This window comes from Macrotis lagotis, chromosome X (assembly GCF_037893015.1).
Source record: "Macrotis lagotis isolate mMagLag1 chromosome X, bilby.v1.9.chrom.fasta, whole genome shotgun sequence".
Taxonomy (NCBI): Eukaryota; Metazoa; Chordata; class Mammalia; order Peramelemorphia; family Peramelidae; genus Macrotis; species Macrotis lagotis.
In genome coordinates this window covers 47,226,717-47,253,890 of record NC_133666.1, presented here as the reverse complement: position 1 = coordinate 47,253,890, position 27,174 = coordinate 47,226,717, and the positions used below count along the sequence as shown (strand labels likewise).

Here is a 27,174-nt window from a genome sequence, read left to right as displayed (position 1 = left end):
CCCCTTGCTCTTTGAGCCGGAGGGAGGAAGGGAGTCTGTGCGGCACTCCATGCTGTCATGACTGACCGTCCAGGGCCCAGGAGGTAGGGTATGGCTGCAGCTCCAGCTGGGCCCCGGGGAATGGCAGGGGGCACTGAACCCCCAGATTTTGGTGGGGTGAGGAAGAAGAGTGGAGACACAGTGTGCACCTCCCAGCGTGGGGCAGAGGAGAATCTGGTCTCTTGGGGAACAAAAAGCCTTTCCTGATGGAAAAGCCCGATTGCTAGCAGAGGCACTCCCATAAGGGTTGCTGCAGTTACTTGTGGGAGGTGGGGGTAGGGAGGGCGGAGGGCAGGGCACAGTGCCACTGGGCAGCACACCTCTGGAGAAGCCCTGGGTACAGATTTCAGTCGTTTGGCCCATTCCTCTGCTGCCTCTTGCTGCAGTACTACGAAGTGGGCATCTGGCCAGCTTGCCACCCGACCCTGGCCAAAGGACCCCAGCCACAGATCAGAAGAGATCGGGGCTCTGAAAGCTGATTGTATTTTGTAGAAAAACCAAATTCAAGTGGGTGGGCAATAGAGGAGAGGGAGCCTGAGTGTGTGGAGAATGGGGGGGGGGGCTAAGAGGTTCTTAGTCTCCCTGCATCTCATGGAGGCATCTGGGTGCATCTCCTTTCTCAGTTGCCCCACCCTGACCCCTTGCACTACTCAATGCAAAATCTAATCGTTTTCTGAGTGGGTTGCTGTGCAGTGTGAAGAGCAGTGGGCTAGGGGGCAGGCGTTCTGAGTCCTGGCACAAGCTCTTCCACTAACTGGCTGTGTGACCTTGGCCAACTCACTTGCTGATCTGGGCACCAGGTTCTCCCCACAAAATGAAGATTCCACAACCATACATTTGTTTTGTGTACACCACTACATCAGAAGCCCTTGAAGGAAAGAAAACAGGATTGCTCTCTCATTGTTCTTTGTCTTCCCCACAGTACCCGCACACAGTAGGCTTTCAGTGTCTACTCTTTGCTGGATTGGGAGCCTGAGATCTGGGCTTGCCTGGCTGCCAAGGATTTGTTCATTCTCCTGCTCAGCTGTGAAGAGTTTTAAATGGCTTTGGGCAGTGGGGGAGTTAGGGCACATTACCTCTCTCTACTGGACCAAGCTAGCCCAATTGCCAAACAGCATTCATATGCCAGGCAGCAGCTTTTTCCCCATTTTTTTTTATCGTGCCTCTGATGAGGAGCTGTCACAAGATACACAATATCCCCTAGGCTAAAAGGGAACAGTAATACATGGACTTAGGGACCCTGGAGCTGCATAGGCAAATGGAAAGATGGATTTCCATGTGCTTGCCTCCATGGTGAGCTGTTATTTCCCATCCCTCACTAGGGACCCACAGTCACACTGGACAGAGGATCCCTGAATTGCCTTTATTGAATTATGATGGTGCAACTAGAGAGTAGAAAGAAGAGGAGAAGCCACTCTCACCCTCCCTGCTCAGGCTGTAGGTGGGAAGGGACGGTGCATATGAGGCAGAGCTCAAGATAGGGGCACAATCTCCATCTTTTGTCCAAGATTGTCATAATGACTGTGGGTATCATGATGCTCAGTTTCTGACAGTCAAGAGGAAAGATGAACATGTGCCCTTTAATGCCCTATGATCAGTACTTCTGCCAAGATCTGGTAATTAGCCGTCAAGCTGGTCACTTTCCCTTGTTGCATCTTAGTTTCCCCATCTGGAAAAATGGCAGAGGAAAATAGACAATCTATGAGTTATCCCCTCAGCTCTATTTATAAAATTCATTTCATGCTGGACCCTGGAATTGCCCTGGCTCCTTGTTTCTGGGGCCTTTCTCATCATGGGAGTTTTTGGAACCAAACCATGTTCCCCATGATATCCCCTCCTTACTGTGTCTCCCGACTAAGAAGGATCATAGATCCTCAATTCAGACAGAATTCCCCAAGTTATACAAATTCCCTCATCCTCCCCCCCCACTCCCCTTGGCTTAAAACAACCTGAGAATTGTGTCACCTCTTGGCTCCCCTTTGGTTCTGAAGCCCTGGACTGAATTAACTGCACTCCAAGATGGAGAGTGGCAAAACTGTCACTTACTGTAATTACTTAGGGATTTGCCCCTAAGAAACCAATCTGTCTGCCTGTACCACAAGATTATTGGTAGAATCAACTAAGAATGGAAAAGGCACTGACCTCATTCTATAGAGAAAACTGAGCCCCAGAGAGGAGAAATGAATTGGCCTTGGTCTCCCAGGTAGTAGATGAACCCTGATCTTCTGATCCCACATCTGTCAAATTGTAGGAAGTGCTCAAGAGAAAACCCCAAATCAGATGAGGAAAGAGCTCAGAATACCTCATTGAACATGCCTTACTTGATATCACCATATGATTTAGAGATAGTCTGAGCCCCTCAAAAGTGAGGCTCAGCCAGGGTCAAAGTAGGAAGTGGCAGAGCTTCAGTGACACCTGATCCCCCACCTTTCTCCAATATATGGAGGGTCTCCTTTGGTCCAAGAACTAGATGCCAGATGTTCTATGGCATTTAAAAGCAACACTGTGTCTCTTAATTCCAAAGGAAAAAGTCTCTCTCTGGGGGAGGGCTCCCTCTGACGTCTTTCTAAGCCTGTAGATGGATGCGTCTCAGCAGGTAATAAGTTTTCCATCACTTGGAGACAGATTCCGAAATGGTGGAGGCCACTTGTTGGCCATAAAAGGGTGGAGGCCCATTATTACATAAGGAGGGAAAAACAACTGAACAGATTCATGAGTGCCATGATTGCTGAGAAAAAGCCTCTTAATAAAATTGCTGAAGAGGAAATGTTCTTTCTTGGCATGAGCAGTGAACTCCAGGCCCTGGGCAGCAACTGTTCTCCCTTGGGTTCGGAGAGTACCTGTGCTGGTTTGTGGTGATTGCATTTTTGAAGGAATGTTGAATTTCTGTGGTAATTTATTGGGAAATTCCACAGCTATGAGTTCAATGACAGGCAGTAGCAATATTGAAATGAGTTGTTTATTTTTATCAGCTATCCTTTTTTATATAGGTAGTTTTACAAGGCAAGCTCTCCCTGCTCAGAGCATAAAATGGAGACTTACTCAAGGGAGTTGGAATTGGTGCTTTCAAGAGATTTGGTGTTGAAGTCTGGTTTCTAAGGGACTTCTACATGGCAGTGTGTCCTGGAAAGAACACTGGTGTTGGAGCCAGAAAACCTGGCTTCAGGTCCCAGCTTTATCACTTAACTAGGTGTGTAACCTGATTGGTCCCCAATCCCCCCCCCCCTTTTTAAATGACAGTTCTGAACTAGATTATCTGGAAGGCCCCTTCCCACTTGGATGCACTACATTATGAATGCTTTTTATTAGGGATGGAACACACACTGGTTTTTTTTTTTTAGGTCTTTGCAAGGCAAATGGGGTTAAGTGGCTTGCCCAAGGTCACGAAGCTAGGTAATTAAGTGTCTGAGGCCGGATTTGAACTCAGGTACTCCTGACTCCAGGGCCAGTGCTCTATCCACTGCCCCACCTAGCCACCCCGACACTGTCTTTGAATTGAGAATTCTTAACTGTGTTTTGTGTGTGTGTGTGTGTGTGTGTTTGTGTGTGGACTTTGTTTAACATCTCTAGAAATTCTTTTGGGGTGGAGGGGAGTCATCATACAATCTCAAGTTTGCAGATTATGCTAGCTTCTTCTGAGTAGAAACATGACCATGGAAATAAGCCACGAGAAGAAACGAGCCCATACGAGTGGGCAGAAAGGCAACAGATGAGCTTCAGTGTGGGCAGGGGTGGCAAGCTGTGCTTACAGAACTCTGGACTCTGAACTAATTATGATCTGGGAAAGGGCTCCAGGCATTGCTGTGGTCTCTTCCCTATACCCCAGCCCCCTTGCTACTGTAGCCACACAGTTCTGAGCCTCACTAAAGTGAGAATGAGAAAAAAATGAGACCTAGGAAACAAGCAACTGAGTAGTGCTGGGCCAGATGATGCAGGTGACCATACTTCTTTTAATCAGAATTAGGGTACCTGATCTGAGAATGGAAATAGTTTCTGAGTCAAGGTCAACCTGATTCTGAATCCTACTCTAATACTAACTTTCATACTTTAGGCCTGTTAGCTTAACCTCTTTGTCTCTTGGGAATTCCAATTCTCTCACTAGCTCCCCAGAGTTGGGGAGAAAATTCATTGCAACGTCTAACATACTCTGGCAAAGGGAGTTGTGATAGTCTTCTCCCAAATGGCCCTGAGAAGGAGGGAGGCTGGAAAGGTTCAGAGGAGGTCAATGAAAAGGCTTGGGAGGGGGCAGTTCTTAGCCTTGTCTTGGCGTCTTAGGCAATTTCTGAGTCACTGGATCTGAGTTTGAATTCCAGCCTAGCTACTTTCCTGCTCGGGGAGTTTGAACTCCAACTGATTTCCCTTCTTTTGGTCTCAGGTTTCTCCTCTTTAAAAGGAGGAATTTAGATTTGATGTTTCTATGATCTTTCCAGCTCAAATCTATGTTTCTCTTCTTGCATGAAACAGTCTATCTAAGGAAAGATCAAGGAGGACCGGTGTGTAGGTGCAAATGGAGAATCAGGCACAAGTGTGAGAAATCAAGGGTTGCTGCTAGTCTAGCTGGGGTTGGGGGTGCCAAAAGGAGCCATAGGCAAGAAGTGGCTTCTGAGGAGCCACCAGGGTCTGCTCAGTTATTTTGGTCATGACCAGAGTGGTGAGTGTGAAGTGTCTAAGCTACATGTGTGTGTCCAGGAACCAGAACGGCAGATCAGCCACAGTAGTCAGGAAAAGAATTCACATTTTCCTAGCATGCTAAGGTATCTAAAGCACCCCTAACAACATATATTCTCCATTTTATAGGCAGAGGAATATATTCTCCATTTTATAGGCAGAGAAAACAAGGTGGCAAGTGGGAAATGATCTCAGATCAGGGTGAGTTCAAAGAAACTTACTCTTTAATAAGGTCTGAGCCTGAACAAGCTTCAAAGTCCTCAGAATCCAAGTGTGGGATGCTGACCTTGCTCTCTTGATTTCTCTGAATGAGCTTCCCCTGTAGAGAGGAGCTGGCCACCATGGGTGTTTCCTGCATAGCAAACAGTTATATCTGGGCTGCAACAAAAAGTATGACTATTGTGACCATATTTTCTAAACCAGAAATTGGAACACATGGTCTGGCAAAGAAAATTCTTTTTGCAGAGCTTCATTAAAAGTACGTTTTTCTATTCTTGAAATAGAATTTCTTGTCCCAGAAAATCCGAGGTGTATGGTCACCCTAGATATGATTGGCACCTGTAAATAAGACCTGGGAGAAATTCCATGAAACTCAAACTAGGGATATTTAGGATAAATTCAAAGTAGTGCTACTGTACACAGCAGGCAGTAAAATTTTGTGTTGGTACAGACACAAAGTAGCAGGCTTAGGAAGGTTCATTGCTTGGGGTCCAACTCTCTTGTGTGGTCTTCTTCCTGAATCTAGCTAGATTGGTCCTTACATGACAGACTGCTTGCTAGGACCTTTCAGAGCTTACATCTTTATTGTATAACCTTCAAGAATCCAGGGTCAGAGTGATGCCATGCTGAGACATTGGAAGAGGATGGTAGTGGGGGTGGCAGAACTATGCATACTAGGTTACTTGGGGAAGCTCCGGATGTTTGGAAGTACCCAAAAATAAATCTTTTGAGGTTGATGCCATGGAAGGCATCTGTCCCCTGTCACAAAATGTCCCTTGCTGCCCTCATCACAGGATAGTTGGTGAGATGAAACACTGGTCTGAGCTAGTGTAGCTTTGATTATATTTTTATATAATGAATTTTTCTTTGGTGAGGAAATTGATATACAATTAGTTAAAAACAGTATATAGTTGTTCTTTGATTCAGATGACTCCTAGCAGACTTTGCTATAAATGGAATTTCTTGCAGCTTATAGGCTCTTAAAATGGTGGTTTCAGGCATTCATCCTCATTATTTCTGGCAAAAAATGAACATCCACCAAGAGTCCTAAACAAGGTCCTTGCTACCAAAGTGATATAGGGAATGAAGCACCTCGAAGGGAAGGTGATGCTAAGAACAAGTACAGGTTTCTCAGGAATGAGTCATGTCCAATCAGCCCTGTCGCTTGCTTTGAATAGGATTCCAGCAAGGCTGAAGTATGCCTGGGTGTCAGTCTTTAGGTCATCACGTGTGGGGGATGACGTAGATGGGATTCGTCTTTGGGAAAAGGCTTCAGAGGTCCCTCCAGCTCAGCTCTCACTGATGATGGAGGTGCCAGGAGTCAAGTAGACCCCAAACTCTTGTATCCAGAGCAATTATTAGGAAATAAAAGTCTTGAACTTGACTTCAGGCCTTGGGACCCCCTGAGATCCTCCATATCCAAATGCAGCTGCATTTGGAAGGGTGCTTTACTCTGATCACTGCCTCACAACTGCATGCCACCTGAAAGGAAAGACCCGGGAGTTCTCCCAACCCCCCCCCACCATGGAGACTTGTTTCATCAGTGCTCCTCCTGAAGATACCCAGAGGGATATTACTGATACCTAGAGACATGGAGTGTCCACTGGGTGCTAAGAAAGAGAGCGGGGTCAGAGACAGACTTAGCAACCAGGAGACATGGTTTTGCTGTTCCACTAGTTGGATGTCTCTAGACAAATCTCTCCCCTTCCTTTTCCTGAGAAAGAGAGACCTGAAGATCCATTTCTAAGGCTCCTTCTAATGCTTTATGCCCCTGCCAGATCCCAGCATTCCCCATTCCCTCTAGAACCTGGCCTCCATGGCATTCTGTGAGCATCACTGTCCAAGGATCATGCTCTGCCTTTTTCCTACCTGAAACCTATCATCCTTTTTCCACCCCAGGATGTCTTGTATTTGCTTCTGTTGCATTTAAATAAGAGAAGACCTCCTGGGGGAGGGGGTCAGTGCCAGAGGACCACAGTGTCCATCCTTAGACAGTTGGTTCGGTTTCTTTCCAGCTTTGGGCTAGCTGGGAATGTGTGACAGGCTCATGTGAAAACTTAGCAGTTAGCAAATGTGTGGAAAAGTGTGACATCTTAGTTCTGGAAAAGGGAGAGGGGGAGTTGGCAGATGTCGAAACAAAAAGCCTTCCGTGCTCATGGTTTCTAAACTAAGAAGTTGGTGATGAGTCCAGAATGGCAGATTACTGGAGGCCTGTGCCTACGCTCAGCACACACATACTCAAGCCTGGGAATATTGAACACAGAGCTTGTTGGTTCAGATAGCATTTCTTCCCCAAACTGAGCTATTATTTCCTTTCAGGGAGGGCTGGATGTTTGGAGTCCAGGAAGATGCCCCAGTCTTGATTTTAACCATTCTTTTTTACTTCCTTCCCTGTTTCATTTCTGGCCAGGATTCATGAACAAGCAACTCATCACTTCCTCTTTTTGGCCTTGATTGTCCAGGGGGGAGGGGACAGGAGGAGGGGACCCCAAGGCAAGCAGTCCTCTGCTCATTTTTTTTTCTCCTAGGAAGAGACTCTGGGGAATGCCATATTAAATCTAGAAGGGACCCTAAGGGTCTTTTAGTTGAGATGGAAGGATCTTAAAAGCTAAGCTGTCAAAACTGGAAGAGACCTTAGAGATTATTCAGTCAAAAAGCATATCATTTAAAAGAGGAGGAAACTGAGGCCCCAACAGGGGAAGAACTGCCTAGAATTGTCCCAAGATTCTCAGCCAAGTGAAATGTTCATCTCTTCCTGAACTCAGTTCAAGGATTTTCCCAGAGCTCAGGAAGGATCACAGTGTTCATTACTGTATTGATACACATAGCAGTTGGGGTGTTAATGAGAAATTTGTTACACTGTTTTGAGGGGAGGGATAGGATGCTCCTCTGATCTAAAAAGGTAACTTGAGCTCCATGGACAAACCAAGAAAGAGAAGTGAGACCTATGGAACAATCCTCCCTTCATGAGCATAGAAAGGAATGGTAAAAATGTGGTGCCAAATGGGAGAGAGCTAAAGCCCTGTGGCACTCCATTGCTTAGTAAAAAGGTTTAGACTCCCATCTTCAGACATTTAGGACTCTTTCATATGGACTCAGCATACCTTCCCTGTCATTCTTTCCCTTTGGGGATGCTAAGGTCTAACTAGTCTCATCCTTATAATCGCTTCAGATACTCTCAGTTACCATCTGCTTATGGTGTTCCCCAAGCTTTATATGCTTTCTCCTACCCTTTCGAGGCCTATTTCAGACTTGAATCATTGCCCTGTGCCTTATCTGGGCAATCCAGCGTGTAGTGATGGCTTCTTCTTGGTTAGTTCTCATCAGCATTTCACAAGAAAAAAACTCCTTGATCCATAGATATTTCTAGCATTTTTCGGCTTTAATATTTTAGTAACATTTTAACCTCCAATGAAGTATTCCATGGAGAAGCTGACAAGAAGGAACCAAGAAGGAACCATCACTACACTCCTGAGTGCAGCTGGAACCAGATTAACATGTCATTAAGAAAGAGTAAAGAAAAATATAGTAAAACATAGATAATGTTAATATGTAGTTTTCTAAATCAACATGAAACCAACAGGGATCCTTATGAACTGTTTAATGACTGGTTTCCATTGGAGTTGGACACCACTGGCCTCCAACATTTTCTCTGTCCCCCTTTTATTGGCCACTCAGTGAACAGCCTACCTTGTATTAGTAATACCTTTCAAAAACGTTTCATGAAAAGCTTAGTTGAATATCAGTACAAGCAGCTGTATCTGCATACTCTTTAGATTATTTTCATATTTAGATTATTATTATTATTTATTATATTATTATATATTGAGGGGATCCCTATCAATTGAGGAATGGCTAAAGAAGTTATGACACATGAATCCTATGGAACACTATTGTTCTTTAAGAAACCATAAATGGTTGGACTCTATGCTGAGTGAAGGGAGTAGAACCAAGAGAACAATGTCCACATTAGCAATAACATTGTGAGATGAACAACCTTGATGGAAGCAGCTCCTCTCAGCAGTTCAGAGAGTTGGGCAACCCTAGTAGATCGGCTATGGACAATGCTGTTCCCATCCAGAGGAAGAAAAACAAAACACAAAAAACAGCCCTTCAGAATCTGATGAACACTTTATAAATATCATCTCTTGTGTATCTCTTTCCTTTAATCATAATTCTTCATACTGAAAATAAGTAATCTGTAAACTCGTTTATCAAAAATATGTATGTACAATGCTAATCTGACTGCCATGGGCGTGGGGGTGGGAAGGGAGGGTGGAAGGAAATTTTGTAACTTAAAAATATACATGTGCATATGGATAAAAATAAATAAAATATAAAAAATGGGGGGGGGGGATTATTTTCAGTGCACAAAATATTGTCAGTTTTTCCATGATTCCCTCGACCCTTATCAGGATCCTTTGTTCACTCTAATTTTCCTTCTGGGATGAAATTTCTCCTGATTCTCCTCTTATCATTTTAGATTTCATAAACATTTTTCCTGGTTTTTATTGGATTCCTCATACCTTTTGGTCTTAATTATAACTTATTTAACGGTTCCTTGGCTATTTAATGTTTCGATTGTTTCTGAGTTTTTGGTGATCTTTGGCTCTTGGTGGGTTTCTCAAATGCTTTCAGAGTCTGTTCCCTACAAAGGAATGATTGGCTCAGAGGCTAGGATTCGTTTTGTCATTTTTTCATTGCCTGTCAGATTCTTTTCCAAAAAGATTATCCACATTTACAGTAATATGCTCTCTGGTCTATCTCCCATTTCTAGGCTTTTGCATAGACTCTTCCCCCAGTCCTGGAATGTACACCCATTTCAAGTTTGCCTCAGATTAGCTTAAATACTACTTCCTTTGGGAAGCTTCTCCTTCTTCCCCCCCCCCCCCCATGGTAGCATGTGCTCTCTCCTTCCTTAAATTCCATTGTGCTCTGTGGTTTCTTTTTTTTTAGGGTTTTTAGGGGGTTTTTTTGCAAGGCAATGGAGTTAAGTGGCTTGCCCAAGGCCACACAGCTAGGTAATTATTAAGTGTCTGAGACCGGATTTGAACCCAGGTACTCCTGACTTGTGGTTTCTTAACTGTAGTAGAATATAAACTTCCTGAGGACAAGAGTCACTTTTTTTTTACTTTCTAGCCCTCACACTTAGCAGTCTCTGTCCAAGGCACTTTTCCAGCCCAAGCACTAGGTCAGTATTGGCGCCATGGATGAGAAGGCCAGTACTGTCCATCAACTTACACTGGTGACACGCACAGCTTCAACACCCAGGCTTCTGCCACCACTGTCCACAATCTTCTTTTATTGGATACTTTTTCATGCTAGAGGCAATGGGTACTGGGAGTTAATGTGGAAAAGCATACTGGCTCTGAACTCAGAGGACTAGGTTCATATCCCACTTCTGAGCTCACTTCCCTGGGCCTCCCTTCCTTCATATGTAAAATGAGGGAGGGGGTCAGCTGCTGAGTTTCGTCCCTACCCACATTGTAACCTGGCACAAAGAGTAGGTCAAAAGCAACAGTGTTCTTGAACACTTAGCATGAAAATCTCCCCAGATCAAATCAGCCTCAGGAAGATTATCCGATGTTGTATATCTGCCCCATCTGTGTGGCAGCAGAACCACCCCTGCTAAGCTGGTGGCTTGACAGTGAGGATAATTTGAGTTCTCAGCTTTCATAACAAAAGCAGAGAGCACAGTATGAAAGTGATGTAGGGAGTTCCTGATGTGCTCTAAATTGTCCTGGGTCTAGAACACTTGGGAAGTGTCCTAGCCTGGCATGGTCGTAGAATACCAGCCTCTAAGAACCTTCAAACTCCAAGCAAGAAACAGGGAGAGCCTAGGAAGTAGGTGGAGTCAAGATGGATCATTCTATGTCTTGGCTTCTCTATTCCCCTCATTCCCAGAAGAATCCCTACTGGTCATTGATGGTAACATGTTGGCAACCTCAGCCCCAGCATCTGTTAGCTGTGTAGCTTTGAGCAAATCACTTAGCCTCTCTGGGCCTTATAAACTCATAGAATCATAGGACTGATCGTAAATGTAGAGGGAAGTCAGAAATCACCTAGTCACACCCTCATTTTAGAGATGAGGAAGCTGAGCCCCAGAGAGTTGACAGCTTGACCTGGGGGGAATACAAGTAATGATTATCAGAGGCAGGATTTGAACCTCCAAAGGCATCTAGTATGACCCTTCCTCTAGTAGTATTTCCCTCCTTACCATCTCTGACAGCCTCTGCTTGATGCCTTCCTGTGATGAGGAATTTCTTCCCTCCCAGGTTGGGGGCTTCCACTTTTGGACAGTTGTAGATCTCAGGAGATTTGTGTGGGATCTGGGCTCAGTGGTGATTGCTTAGGTCCCTTCTAGCTCTGACATTCTGTAAGTGTTTCTCAGCTCCTTCTGTTTGTCTCCCTACCTCCTGTCTTTCAGAATATATTTTGGAAAGATGAGCCAGTCTAGGATGAAATCCAACTTGGTGAGTGTCAGGAACCATTTTGTTTCTCCTCATTGGAGTGATCATAAGGTTGTAATATCCTAAACTGGAAGAGACCTTTGAAATGATCTGTTCCAACCCCTTCACTTTGCAGAGGAGGAAACTGAGACTAGAAATTAGAAATAAATTATTCATGATAAATGAAAAACAGAAGGGCAGTTTGAGAAGCAATTTGAAGTTAAATTCAGTGAGTTGTAGGAGATGGAAGAAAATGAAACCCAACAGATAATTTGGACCTAAGGAGCTGGCTCATCACTATTGGGTTGAATATTCAGTAAGTTATTAGAATCATAGATTTGTAGCTGTAGGGAAACTTAAGTGGTCATGTAGTCCAACTCTTTTATTTTATAAATGGGGAAACTGAGACCCAGAGAGACAAAGTGACTTACCCAAGGTCACATTCATAAGTGCCAAAGCTGAGATTTGAAGCTAGAGCCTCTGACTCCACATGTAGCATGCTTTCAAGTACTATTGGTCAAAACAATGTTTTTTAAAAAAATTCCAAACAACATTTTAAGGTAGAATAATCGGAAGGTCAGCAATAAAGTTTTTCCTTCAATGAAGCACCTTAAAATCTGAAGGCAGCAGTGACTAAGACAATGGAATAGTAAGAGATGAAATGTTTAACAAAGATACTCCCAAGTTTCCACAGGTATAGGACAAAAAGAATAAAAGCCTGGAACAACATTTGTTGTAAAGGAAAAAAAAAGACCAGATTAGAAAAAGAACCATGAAAATTGTCCCCAGAATAATTCTAGAAAATCTTAAAAGACATCTCATGTAGCAAAAGAAAGAAGTGTTATTTCCCAACTTTCAAGAAGGGTTTGGGGCATGTAGGAAGAGGTGAGGGTAAGAATAAAGACTTAAAATGGTGCCTCCTTCCATGATCATATTTAGCTACCAGGAAATATCTCTTGGGTCCTGATATCCACAATACAGCAGTCAGCAGCCCTGCCCTGACCAAATGAGGTTGTCCTTTCATTTGGCTGTGAAACAAAGAAAAATACAAAATGATGCTCAGCTATGTGCAACCTCCTTCCACTTCCACAGAGCCAGTGTCAGGGTGGCAGTAAAGGGAGCAAAGGATGTGAGGGATCACATGGCTTCGCAACTACATCAATAGCAACCATTGGCATTCTAAAGGAAAGAGTCTTGTTCAGTAACCAGCAAGTGGATGTACTGCTGAGGGAAATGAATCATATCCATCTTGATATTCTTGCTCTGAATGAAACTAGAAGACAAAGGAAAGTTGCAGCTAACTGGGCTCACAGGATCTTCTGGGAAGGACAAACAGAGGATTGTTTGATTTTAGCATGGGTCCAAGGACAACAAAATTAACATTTCATGGGGAATTTGATTGATACTGCAGTGCTCATGATGATTGTTTGCAAGTTTGCAAGAAGATAACCGTGAAAAGAATTGTGGCTTATTTGCCAACATCTATTTCAAAGGATGAGGAATTATAGGTATCCTACAGTAACACTAAATGAGACTCTCCAAAATTAAATAAGAAAGGAGGACAAAAATATATTGAAAAACAAGGCTCAATGAATAATAAATGAAAGTTGTCAGAAGCTTATAAGACTATACAAACACCCCCCCCCCACTTTAACACAAATGCTTTCTCTCAACAAAGACTGAGAGACACATTTCAATCAGAGGACTTGGGTTCATATTGCACCTGATCAGTTACTATGTGATCTGGGAAAGTCACTTAACCTTTCCTGGACCTCATTTTTCTCATCTGTAAAAGACCTTTGAGATCTCCTCTAGGTTTGAAGTCTATGATTTCCCCTTTCACTCTCAAATTCCTAGAAAAAACTCTATACACTCATTTCTTCAATTCCTCTATCTCTTGTGGTCTAGCTTCAGATTCCACCACTCAACGGCAGTGGTCATAGTCCATAGATATAGTTTACTAGGATCTCCAAAAACACCATTTCTGTTTTTAGTCCTGACCTCTCTGGTTTTGGACAGTGTTGATCACTTTATTCACCCTGGATTTTAGGGTACTGCACTGGTTCTGATTGGACCTGTGTAACTGCTCCTTAAGTTGCTCATTATCCATGCCCCCCACTAACTGTGGGAGTTCCCACCCCAAGACCATGTCAACTCACATGGATTCAATGATCTATATACAAATGACTTACAGATTTACTTGTCTAGCCTTGATCTGTCTACTGAATTGTAGTCCCACATCACCAACTGTCTACTTGGATATTTTGAACTGCATATCCCATAGTCAATTTCTCAATTTCAACCTGTCTAAAACAGAACTCTATCTTTTCCCCAAAACTTATTCTACCTTTAGACTTCCTGGTTTCTGTCAAGGGTATCACCATCCTTCCACACAACTGCCTCTAAGGTCAAATATAGACCCTTCACAGCTTAGCTCTGACCTAATCGTTCCCAGTACTTTCAAGGTCCTGAAAGGGAAAGAGAGAAGTGCCTCAAGTTAGCAATCACTTGATTTCATTGCTAGTCAGTCCATCAACAAGCATTTATCAAATATCTATACCATGTGACAGGTACTAGGGATCTAAAGCCAAAACAAATGATCTCCCCTTGGGGAATTTACAGCATGTACCAATGTAAGTATCTACAAAGTAAAACTAAGTAAATACAGCTCATTAGACATATACTCCCCAGTCTAGCCAAACAGACCTTCTTGCTGTTCCATCTCTTTACCACTATGCCTTTGCGTGGACTGTCCTCCATTCCTGGAATGTAGTCTCTTCACTTCTGCTTCTTAGAATCCCTGACTTCCTTCACTTTGGATCAAGTGTCAACTTCTATTTGAGACTTTTCTTGATCTCCTCAGCTTTTAGTCTCCCCTACCAAATTAGCTTAGCTTTAATTTGTAGATCCTTAAATGGGTACAGATTGTAAATTCCCTAAGGGAAGAGATTAATTTTTTTGACTTTGGATCCTTATTTCCTGGCACATGGTATAGAATTTGATAAATATTTGTCAGTTGATTGACTAGTAATGAAGTCAGGTGTTTGCTAATCTGAACAATGGAACAATAAACAACAACATTGAACTGTTCTCATTATACACCATACCTTTTTATTGATTTATATTCTTCTAATTTTGTATTTGGATTTTTTATGACTTCCACATCAATGATGAGTTGTTAACAGTCTGTTAAAATAGTACTTTATTTTTGGCGTTATTTGTGCTTGCCATGCTTAGCATTTGATACTTATTTTCTTGAAAAAAGTATTCGTGGTCTACAGGCATAAGCTTTTTGTGTGATCTAGACTGTTTTCTGGTCCAGAGAGTCATGGACCTTCTTCATTTCTTATTCTTGACCCATCTTCTTTTCTGTTATAGTTTTTTCACCATCCTCATCTAGTTCCTCTTTTACTTTGAAGTCAACACATATGGGAGTATAGGCCAATTTAATTGGAGAGTCTTAGTTCTCTGTAGAATGGCTCTACTCCTTCATCCCCTGTGAGAGATGTTTTGTAAGCCTCAGTTATTTTCATGAGGGTCTTTTTGAAAATACTCCTCATGAGGACTGCAATCTGAGATAGTCAATCACCCATGAAATGATGTTTCTTGTTGCCTTTAGGCACATGATAAAACCAACTCTGCCAACTCTTTGATTTGTCTCTCCGAGGAAAGCCATCCTTTCATTTAACTGCAACTTCTTTTTTTCTCATTTCATTTATAGTGAGAATTAAACTTAATCTAATGCAGGTGGGGTAGCTAGATGGCACAGTGGATAGAGCACCGGCCCTGGAGTCAGGAGGACCTGAGTTCAAATGTGACCTCGGACACTTAATAATGACCTAGTGGTGTGACCTTGGGCAAGTCACTTAACCCTTTGCCTTGCAAAAACAAAAAAAATTTAATTTAATCTAATGCAGGACATGCAGTAGTAGTATGCTTACCCATTGGACAAGTACCTCACATTTTGTATGAGTTAATGATGTTTATTGATGGCTGAACAAATGGACACTTACATCCTCAGTCCCCTTCTTTGCCACCCTGCCGCAATCACTGAAGAGGTTAAAGGAACACCCAGAATTGAAGTGAAGTGAAGTGTAGTGGTGATAAGCCTCATCATACTTAGCTTGGCTGGGCCTTGTGGAACAGATTCAGTATGTTTCTGGGACAGTATCTGAAACCTTTCTAGCTTGGAAGACCCTCCCAGAGCTTATACTCTTCTGACATGGCCTTCAAGAACACTGGGTCACCTCCATGCCATGATGATGCATCAGAATATGACTTTGTTGAAGATTGGGCCTGATATACATTACCACCACCCCCAGCCAAAAGGAAAGTAATTTCCCCAGGGTTTTTCAGTGATATGAAAACCTTTTAACATTTTATTTACCTCAGGGACCCTGCATCCTAGTTTCCTGCATATAACCTTCAGCTTATCAGCAGATTCTGCAGATGGAGAGCAAATGCAGGCCTCCAACTCACTTTATATATCCTGTGTTTAGAAGCCTCATTCAAACTTCAGTGCTATTACGTGTTCTTATCCCCAAACCTTGCAAAGAATTATTGTTTCTATACTTTTTCAGCTTTCTTTCCTAGTGCACCATCGTGGTCCTTTCCTTGCTTTAATTCATTTAAATCTTTACTATGGACAAGACCCTTTGCTAGACAGTGGTGGGCAGGGTGGGGGCAGGAGACTCAGAAATCAATAAGACCCTTCCCTTAACTGGCTTTAGGAGCAATATGGTGTGATGGAAAGAATAGTGGAAGGAACTTTAAATCATTCGGAAGGTCAAAACTAGAAGAGACCATAGAGCACTGAATGTCAGTAGATCTTGGTTCTAGTGCTAGTACTGCTATTTACCTACTATATCATCTTGAGCAAGTGTCTTAACCTCTGAGCCTTAGTTTCCTTATCTGTAAAATAGGTAATAGTATTTCCAAAGGGAAGTGGAGTAAAGTAAGTACTTTTGTAAACTATAAAGTGGTTTAAAGTGTGGAGATGAATGTGTGCTAACCGAAATACAAAACTGAGTGTAAGCATATGATGGATGACAAGATACATTGAGAGTTTAGATTTTGGAGAGTGTGCATTCAAGCTTGAGCTAGAACCATTGGTCAGAAAGCTTTACAGAGGAAGAGATGGCACCTGCTGGGCTGTCAAGAATGGGTATGAATCAAAGGTTGGAAAGGAGGGAAGGGAACAAATACACAGAAGAGAGAAAACACAGAGTATGTCCATGGCTGAAGAGTGACTAAGTAGACTGGGAGATAGTACACATTTAAGGGAGATGAGCAAGCTAAGTGAGAAAATAGAGTCGTGCCAGGATGTAGAGATACTTCAAAGTCAGAATGAAGCAGTGAGGAGCCACTGTAGGGTCAGCTCCATGTTCTGTGTTCTTTTCCTGTCATTAGCCACAAAGCGCTTCTCCCATAAATAGATCTAAAATTGGAAACATGTCAATTGCACATGTTTAGGTCGAGCTAATATAATATAAATGACGATTCTACCCAAATTAAATTACTTATTCAGTGCCATACCAACCAAGCTACCAAATAGCTGCTTTACCAAGCTAGAAAATATAGTAACAAAATTCATCTAAAGCAACAAAAGGTCAAGAATATCAAGGAAATTGAGGAAAAAATGTAAAGTAAGGTGTTTTCAGTGGATTTTGTTCTTTTAGGGCAAGTTTTCTTCATCACCTCCTTTCCTTATTGTGTTTCTAACTTGTATAGCTCTGATGAGATAGAATTTCTGTAACTTAGAGCTTCTCAATCTTTCCTTTAGTTAGCATTTAGGCTTTCTGTGCCTCAGTCTTCCAATGAATTTCCCCTGATATCTAGGTTCCTGATGTATTGTAGCCTTGGAGTCCATGGTTCTACCCCAGTTTCCTCTTTGCTGTCTATTACATCAAATTATTGTTTAGTTCATATCTGTCTCTTCTCTTCTTATTTGTTTCTTGTAATGTGAACAAATATGTAGATTTATAGTCACAAAGGACTTTTAGAGTCCATCTAGTCCAATCCTCTCTTTTTTGCCCATTTCATCCAAGCTGTCCAAAAGAACTGCTGCCTAGGTTCACACATCCTTAAAAAACCCATTTGACTCTGCCACCCCAGGCTATTGTCCTGGATCCATTCTCCCTTTTAGAGTCAAGCTTCTTAAAAAAAAAACTCTATACTCATTGCCTCCGTTTTCTTTCTTAATCACTTTTCAGCTCCTTGCAATCTAGCTTTTGACTTATCACCCAGATACTTGAAATTTGTTACTAAGCTCTTAATTGCAAGATCCAGCCTCTTTTTCTCAGTCCTCATTCTTTTTTATTTCTTTGCAGCATTTGACTGTGTTGACCACCTTCTCATCTGCATAATATCTCCTTTCTGAGTCTTTGTGATACTGCCTTCCTTGTATGCATCTGGCCATTCCTTCTTAGTCTCCTTTGCTGCATCCATCATCCATGTCCTGCCTTCTAGCTCTACCCAAACTCTCTCATGTCTCATCTCTTTATCTCATCAGCTCCAATGGGTTCAATTTTAATCTCTGTGCATGTGACTCCCAAATCTACACATTCAGTCCTAGGCTATCTCCTGAGTTCCAGTCCTACATCACCTTTTGCTTATTGAACCCTTGAACTGAATAGTGTGAAGGCTTTTCAAACTCACTGTGTCCCCCTAACCTTCCTTCCCAAACCTACGCTTTCCCTAACATCTCTATTTCTGTCAAGGGCACGTTCCATTTACCCAGCTTCACAGCCTTAGGATCACCTTGACCCTTAGCTTCTGCCACTCCAGTAGGTCTCATCCTTTTCTCTCCCTGGGTGGCCTTTTTTATTCTCCCTGCTCCAAGCTTCTCTCTCAGCCAATCCTTCATGCAGCTGCCTCAATGATCACATCATTCCCTGCTCCTCAGAAGCTACAGTTGTTTCCTGTTATCTCTAGGATAAAATGCAGACTCCTCCATTTGGTATTTAAAGCCCTTCCAGATCTGGCTCCAGCCTACCTTTCCGGGCTTCTTACACATTCCTCCCCTTCACACACTCTGCATTCCAGCCCAACTGGCCTCCTTGCTGTCCCTCCCACATGACATTCCATCTTCCATCTCCTCTTCATCTCCTGGAATCCTGAGCTCCTTGCAGAGCTCAGCCCCAGTGCCACCTCCTACATGAAACCTTTCCTGAGCCTCTCCCTGGCTCCTGATGCTCCCCCAAATTCCCTAAACTCTCTGAAGATAGGAACTCTTCGACTTTTTTCTTTATAGTCTATCTCCTAGTTAGAGTACCAACACTGGGCAAGCATTTAATAAATGCTTATTAACTGGCAGATTGAAAATAGAAGCCCAAATTGTACTCCAAGATAGCAGGGCTGAAATGAAGGAGAATGAGGAAAAGCTAGTGATTTCTCTGCCATGCTCCCTGGCCGCAAGTTCCAGCACCTCTGATGGAACTTTCACGTAAGGGTCACCATTTGGTGGTCATGGCATATGACCCTCACTGTCTCCTCACATCTAATTTTGGAAGGGAAGTCATGAAAGGGACTTTGGTGTCCATTTGCAATAGTTTAATTTATTAGTCATGAACCCTGAGGAAATGTGGGGAGCCTTCTTCCTTTGAAACATGAGAGGACAGAGAGGAATGCTTTAATCATTATAGATTGTTTAAAAAGCTGTTCATTTCAATTCAGTAAACATTTATTAGATTCTTACTGTGTTTCTGTTAACTTTTTTGTGCTTCTAATAACTGAGGACTTTTGGGTTGAGGAAAAAGAGAAGGTGATCATCATCTTCCTGTGCCTTTTATGAAGGACTCTTATGTTGTAGAAGAAAGTGACTTGTTTTCTTTGGCTCCAGAGGACAGAACTTAGGACCAAGGAATGACAGTGTCAGTGTCCGATTTAAGCTCCTAACAACTATTAGAGATGGCCCAAAGTGGTATGGGTTGCTTTAGTCGATTGTGGTTTCCCCCTCAATAAAGGTCTTCAAGCATAGATAGAGAGACTTGGCTACTTGTTGGGTATATTGTAGAGGTATAGGTTGAGCTGGTGACTCTCTGAGATTACTTCCAGTTCTAAAACTTTAAGCTTCTAGAACAGTGTGTCGGGGCCAGTTAGGATGTGCTACAATGGAGAGAGTCCTGGTCTTAGAATCAGGAAGACTCATTTTTCTGACTTCAAATCCAGCCTCAGACATTTACCAGATGTTTGACCCTGGGCAAGTCACTTCATCCTGTTTGCCTCAGTTTCCTCATCTGTTAAATGAGCTGGAGAAGAAAATGGCAAACCACTCCAGTATCTGCCAAGAAAATCCCAAATTGGGATCACAAAGAGTTAGATGTGACTGAAATGACTCAACAACACAATGAATTGGGGTAACAAACTGCTGTACTTCAAGTTAAAAGACCAGGGTTCCAGCCCAGGTCTGCCACTTAACTGACAAATCACTTCAACCACAGAAGCATTATGTACTCTAAAGGAATGCTAATTCTTTCACTCCTTCTTTCAGTGTTGTGAAGAGCACAGAATCACAGGATTTGCTTTGGAGAGGGCCTCTAGTCCAATCTGTAAGTAAGAATCTCTAGTATAGCATATTCAGTGAGGATACATTACATCCTGAGGCACTCATACCATTTTTCAATAGCTCCAGTTGTTAGAAAGGTTTCATAACAAGCCAAAATTTGCCTCTTTGCTCCTTTAATTCCCTGTTCCTGGATCTGTTCCTCAAGACCAAATCCAACCTAATCCCTCTTCTACATCAGGGTCCTTCAGGTAGCCCTGAAATCTGATATTTTCTGGGTTCAGCATCATTAGTTGCTTCAACCCTTCTCCACGTGGCATGGAATCAAGGCCCTGTACCATGCTGGATGGTATCCTTTGGATGCTCTCTAGTCTAGACAGCTAGGTGGTACCATAGGGCATAGCTCACTGGGCTGGGAGTCTGGAAGAACTGAGTTCAAAGGTGGCCTCAGATAGGTCCTAACAGTATGACTGGGGGCAAGTCACACAATCCCTGTTTGTTTCAGTTTCCTCAACTGTAAAATGGAGATGATAACTACCTCACAGGGTTGTTATGAAGATCAGATGAGATAATATTTATAAAATACTTATGTGTTTGGCACATAGTACTATATGTTTATTATATTATTATAATTATCATTATTATTATTATTAATGTCCTTAAACTTTGGTACCCAGAACTGAACTTTGTATTTCAGATGTGGTCTGACCAGGGCAGAGAAGAGTAGGACTATCATTTTATTACTCTTGGAATCTCTTAATACAGCCCAAGAATGCATTCACTTTTTTTTGACTATCATATCATTATGGGCTTGTATTGAGCTTGTGGTTCACTCAGACTGCCAGCTCTTTTTTCAGGCAGACTGCTTTCTAGCCTTGCCTCCCTATGCTATACTTAAGAACTAGAGGAGACTCAGCACACAGTAAAAAGCTCACTGATTGGTATCAAAAGGACTTAGATTCAAAGCCCATTCTGGCACTTGTTGCCTGTGTTAGCTCTTCTCAGGCCTCATCTTTCCTTATCTCTAAACTAAAAGGGTTAAACTTGATGGCCTCTGATTTACTTCTAGATTACATCTATGAGAAGTTTATTTTTTTCAACTTGTGCAGAACTCTATATTTATCATGTTGAAATTTTTCTCCAAATGAATGAATGGGTCTGGAAGCACGAGGAAGGGTTTTTTTTTATGTAACTATGAAATTAATAGCAAAATAGCTTTTTTTCCCTTCTTGACAGAGCCAACTCATTTTAAGAAGGGTGGAAGAAAGGTAAGGACCCGCTTCAGGAGGGGCTTTGAATCACCACAATATAGCAATGGATATGCTGGATTCAATGTCAGAAGACTGGATTTGAGCAAGGCTCTGTCACTCACAAATAATGTGTAGAGAAGTCATTTTACCCATCTGTAAAAGGATGATAGTCAAAGTTACACTGGCTTACCCCCGAGGGTTGTTGTGGGGAACAAATAAAATCATGGCTGTTAACTAATTCATGAAACATTTGTGAGGCACCTACTTTGTAAAGCTTTCAATATTACTTCAATGAACCCTACCATTCATTCCAGGATCATTTGTGGATAGATGTGATCTTTTTTTGAAAGAAAAAGAATTTCCTGTTTTTTATCTGGAAAACTGTGAGACAGATAAAAAAAGTAATAACTCCACTTCTATGTCAATGTAAGGCATAAAAAACGTTTTCCTCATCTCAAGCCTGTAGATTATAGAGATTTTAAGTATGAATGTGATCACATGATAGATGAGGAAAGTAGCTCCTAGCAGTTAAGTGGCTTGTCCTAAGGTCACAACCAACAGCAGAAAGTGATGGTGGCAGACTGTTGAGTCATAGCCCAGGACCCTCTCTCAGTGGAGTTTTTGCTGATTTCCTCACTGGACAAATGGGAATTTGTAGAGTGGACTTTAATCCACAAAATTTAATTCAAACATTTATTAAGTCCCCCTCATGTACCACCATTCTCAAAGAGGAGGGGAAGCAAAGGTACAAGAATCACTGGATTTGGAGTCAAGAAAACTGAGATTTGAATCTGGGTTTTGCCTGCTTACCTTCTGTGTATGTGTCCTTCATTAAGTCAATCAGCTTCTCCGTTTCCTCTTTTGTAAAATGGGAAGGGTTATGTGGCTAAGTAGCCTTTGAGATCTCTTCCAGTTTTAAATCTGTGACCTATTTTGTTTGTATTCATCCAGGAGAATGTAAGCTCTTTGAGGATAGGGATTATGCCATTATTTATTTTCTTTATCACAGAGCACTTGATAAATGCTTGCCAAGTTTAACTTGGTGACAGGTGTCTCATAGTATTACGAAGCATTATCCTGCAAGACAATTACAGAAACAGACTCTAAGGATTCTTTCAAATCCCTTTCAATAATAGGCCATTCTGCTTTTGGATGCCTCTGCTTACTGTTTGAGAGATAATGGGTTCCCTGTTCCAGAGGGCCTTCAAGTAGAAGCTGGGTGATTATTTAATTACCCTATAGAGGGGATTCATGTTTGTTTGGTTACAGGTTAGATGGTCCTAAGATGGGACCCTAGAGGGTCCCTAAGATTCTTTTTCAACCTGAGATTTTGTGGTTGTCTGTGTGGATGGCAACCCTCTCAACTCCTTCCTCCCATTTCAGTTTTCCATTGAGGTTTGGATGCTTTAGAGCTTAGGGGATTCAGGAGAAGCTGAGCTTATCCCAGACCAAGTACAAAATAAGGCGAAATTAGGGGAGTCAAAGTCAGTCAGAAGCTCTACCTTCTAGTCTGGGCTCTGCCCCTCACTAGCTTTATGATTTTAGACAAGTCTTTTCCCCTTTCTGTTTCTTAGTTTCTTCTTTTTTACAAAAGAAGGGTTTGGACTGTCTCTTAGCTCCAGTGTTCTAGATTGTATGTTTAAGGTGCTTTCCAGCTCTAACATTTTATAGTTCTACCTAAAAAGTTGACAGATCCCTGTATTTCTGTGGTATCCACAGATAAAAGAGTTGAAGAGACCCTTCCCATCCCCAATATGAAGTTGGAAGGATAACCGGACCTTTTGGGGAGGCCCTATGCAAGGAGAGGAGGCAAATGACTGAATGGATGCTGTTGTTCACTAAGCTCACTGTGGGAATGATGGAAGGGTTTAGAAAAGAGTTGGCTTCTCTTCTCCTGGTACAGACATTCTATGCTCTCTCTCTCTCTCTCTCTCTCTCTCTCTCTCTCTCTCTCTCTCTCTCTCTCTGTGTGTGTGTGTGTGTGTGTGTGTGTGTTGGAGGTTTGGGGCTGGTAGAGGGAGGGACTTGAGTGGTAAAGGCCCTGGACGGATGCCCACCTTCATCTGTTGCCATGGCAGTGTCTTACCCTTGTGGGTACAGAATGCTCCCAGGCCCTACTTAGATCTTCCATCCCATAGATGTCCCCTTCCCCCACACCCACATCCTCTCGTAGCCCATTCATACCCGATTGGAAATGGATCTGATCCCTTCATTTTCCCAGTGAGGAAGCTGCATTTATGAAAGGGTGAGGGACTCACACACCCCTAATGAGTAGCAGACATGAGACTAACCAGTGACTTGGATTTCAGGGAGAGGAGTTGACAGTTGTGTTGCTTCATTGGCATGAAGCCTAGGGACCCAGTTTGAAGTTGACAGCTAAGGGTGAATTCTCATTTGATGTGTATTTTGGGGCCCCAATGAATTCCTGGAGAAGTAAAATCCTAGAATAATAGAAATTCTTTCTCTTTATTTCTACAGTTATTTTGGAGAAGTTTTGTGTAGTGAAGTTTGATACATTTTGTTTTGACATAAAAGACACTTCCTGGTAAGCATCAAACAACTCTTCTCCCACAAACACACAAAGTACATTTCCTGAAAAAACATTTTACCTTGGGCACTGCAATGCTCACATAGAACATTGGTGATACTCAGAATTTAGTCGGCACCTCAGGGAGACTTTTTTTTTACGTTTTTAATTTAAATTTTTCCATTATATTCTTGGATCATGATTTGTCCAGTTATTCTCCAGGTATTAGACAGGTTTTTGTTATCACTGACATTGCAGTTATGAATATGTATGTAAATGTCAATCTTTTCTTGCTGTGATTGTCCTAGAGGTGGACCTCCAGGAGTAAAGAGTAGAAATAATTTTGTAACTTTGGCTGCATAATTTAAATTGCTTTCCAGAATAGTTGAACCACTTCATAGGTCCCCCAGCACTAAATTAATGTTTCTGTATTCTTCTAATGCTTTTTTCCATCTCTTAGAATAAAATGTATCATTTTTTAAAAAGCAGTTTAGAAAGATTTTATTTTGAGTTTTACAATATTTCCCCCATTCTTACTTCCCTCCCCTCACCCCCCACAGAAGGCAGTCTGTTAGTCTTTACATTGTTTCCATAGACCTAAGGTGAATGTGATGAGAGAGAAATCATATCCTTAAGGAAGAAAAATAAAGTATAAGATAGCAAAATTACACAATAAGATAACGGTTTTTTTCTAAATCGAAGGCAGTAGTCTTTGGTCTTTGTTCAGGCTCCACAATTCTTTCTCTGGATACAGATGGTATTCTCCATTGCAGACAGCCCAAAATTGTCCCTGGTTGTTGCACTGTTGGTATGAGTAAGTCCATCAAGGTTGGTCATCACCCCCATGTTGCTGTTAGGATGTACAGTGTTTTTCTGGTTCTGCTCGTCTCGCTCAGCATCAGTTCATGCAAATCCCTTCAGGCTTCCCTGAATTCCCATCCCTCCTGGTTTCTAATAGAACAATGGTGTTCCATGACCTACATATACCACAGTTTGTTAAGCCATTCCCCAATTGAAGGACATTTACTTAATTTCCAATTCTTTGCCACCACAAATAGGGCTGCTATGAACATTTTTGTACAGGTGATGTTTTTAGCCTTTTTCATAATCTCTTCAGGGTATAAGCCCAGTAGTGGTATTGCTGGATCAAAGGGTATGCACATTTTTGTTTCCCTTTGTGTGTAGTTCCTGATTACTCTCCAGAAAGGTTGGATGACAGCTCCACCAGTGTCCCAGATTTCCCACATCCTTTCCAACATTGATCATTGTCCTTTCGGTCATATTGGCCAGTCTGAGAGGTGTGAGGTGGTATCTCAGAGACGATTTGATTTGCATTTCTGTAATAAGTACTGATTTAGAGCAATTTTTCATATGACTATGGATCTCTTTGATAAAATGCATCATTTTAACCAATGCTTCCAACCTCCTTCCCCGTTGAGGGAAGTGTCTAAGTTTCTCTTCTTTCATCTTCCTCTTGCCTGTACCTTCTTCAAGGCCATAAATGGAAAGAAGTGAACAGCAGAATGGAGAATATGGCCAAGGACCCAAGATGGCAAGCTACTGCCCACTTTTTTTTCATTGAGTTTAGTCTGTGGTTGACCTCTAGACAGGTCATTTGGGTGGGGGAGATACTAACTGAACATGTAGATACTAGCAGAATGTGTAGTAGAACCTCTTTCCTTGGCCACCCTTCTCTATGTTGACTTCCTGACTCTTCGGCTCCTTTTGCCTCTCACCTCAAAGGCAGGTCCCTGGGCATCCCCCTGGTCGTTTGGTTTGGAATCTTAGCACTACTTGTTACTTATCATGTAAAACAGAGCAGTCTCTTCACCTGTAAAATATGAGGCCTGGCCTCACATTCTCTAAGGTCCTTTCCCATTGGAAATTCTTGGTCCTGTTTGGGATGGGAGACTTTCTTGGCATAGTCCTCCAACAATACCTTAACAACCTCTCTTCCCTACAGACTCACCAGTGAATCAAAGGCTAAGTGAATTCAACCGGCCTCCTACCTGTCTCCATCTCGTTGGTAAAAGGGTAAGGAAAGGCCAAGTACGTGGGGTCAGAGATCAAGGGGAGTTTGGAGTTATCCTGCCCAACCTGTCCAATCATAGAGGGGGGTAGAAGAAGCAGGCCCCTTTTCTTGGGTATGTGGCTCAGGGACTTGGTGTTGACTAATTACCATGTCTTCACTCAGCATTGTGGTGAGTGCATAATGTGCTAATGAGATTCCCAGGTAAATAAAACCATTAAATTAATACAGCCTAGAGGAAGAAATGGAATGGGGGGAAAGTGGGGGGAGCCTTCTGAAAGAAGATATTTTCCTAGGTTTGGGGATTCTTCCCCCAAGTACTGCGTGGGACCTAACACTCAAGACTCTTAGACAGTGAGGATGTGACCATAGGTAAGTTACTAACCCCTCTGAATCTTAGTTCTTTCTCCATAAAATAAGAACAATGCCACTTTACAAGTTTATTGATGTGAACACTGTTAAAGTGCTACAGATATGTCAGTTGTTATTAATATTATTAAAACCAAAAAATGAAAAAGTCTCTTGGGCTGTAATGATACTTTAGTTTGCCATGATGTCTTTTGGGGGTAAAAATACTTTTCTACCAAGGGTCTCCAAGATCTTTGTGGAGAGATCTATGAGGAGGGGAGAGGCAGGCTCTATTTGATATTTTTATCAGTGACTTAGGTAAAGACCTAGATGGAATGTCTTACTAGATTTCGAGATGCTGCAAGGCTGGATGGGTTCCCTAACTCAGTGACAGTGTTGAGACTCAAAGAGATCTCAACAGGTGCCAGTGGGGAATAAGTGGCAAAGTCCAAACCTTATTTAAAAAATCAATGTAGAAATCATTCATCCATACTTGTGCATGAGCTGTATTCTTCACAGCAACAGAGCTTAGTTAAATGCCGCTTCAAGTAGGCTGATTTACAATGTTTAAGATACAATTTTTCTCTTGTCAATTTTCTCTTTAATATAAGTGCCTATTTGACTTCTCCTTGAATTATATTTGTTTAATAAAGTTCACATGTTACATGTATGTCTGAGTACTTGGTAACTGGGGTAGGTGTTTATGTTCAAATATTCCATTGTTAACTTATGAATACAATGTACAGTTTTTTCAATTGTTTTAGAAAATATAATCCAAGGCAATAAACGTTTCAAAAACTTTGTAGAAAAATCATTGGCATAGTCTGATGGGAAGGGGACATGGGGCTTTGATTAGACCAGGTAATTCTGTAGGAATCTGCAGTCTGTGCAGTGGCTGCCTCCCAAATGAGAGCATTTGGAGTACATTGACAGAAGTAGAACATCCAGGATGAGTAGGGCATAGGGGATAGGCCCTCCACCCTCTTCTGGGGTAGAACATGCCTGGGGCATGATTGGTTGGTTGGTTCTTGTCCTTCATTATTGAAGAAGACCAAAATGATATCACTATCCTGGGGCATGAGGTGAGAACCTGAAGACCAAGAACCCAGCCTAGAGGGCACACACTCAGAAGGGAATTTATG

The 27,174-nt window shown here is 42.2% G+C and overlaps 1 protein-coding gene across 2 annotated transcripts in view; it reads left to right on the top strand.

The window, feature by feature from the left end:
* LOC141499780 (actin-binding protein WASF3-like) overlaps positions 1-27,174 on the top strand; it is a 71,267-nt gene that overhangs the window by 719 nt on the left and 43,374 nt on the right. Inside the window, exons 2-3 of one of the 2 annotated variants that reach the window (XM_074202499.1) lie at positions 25,619-25,689; positions 25,981-26,056. The gene's annotated coding sequence lies outside the window, so the exon portion shown is untranslated. Of the gene's footprint in view, positions 1-22,684; positions 26,057-27,174 lie in introns of those variants that run through there. The other variant, XM_074202500.1, reaches the window with a different exon arrangement.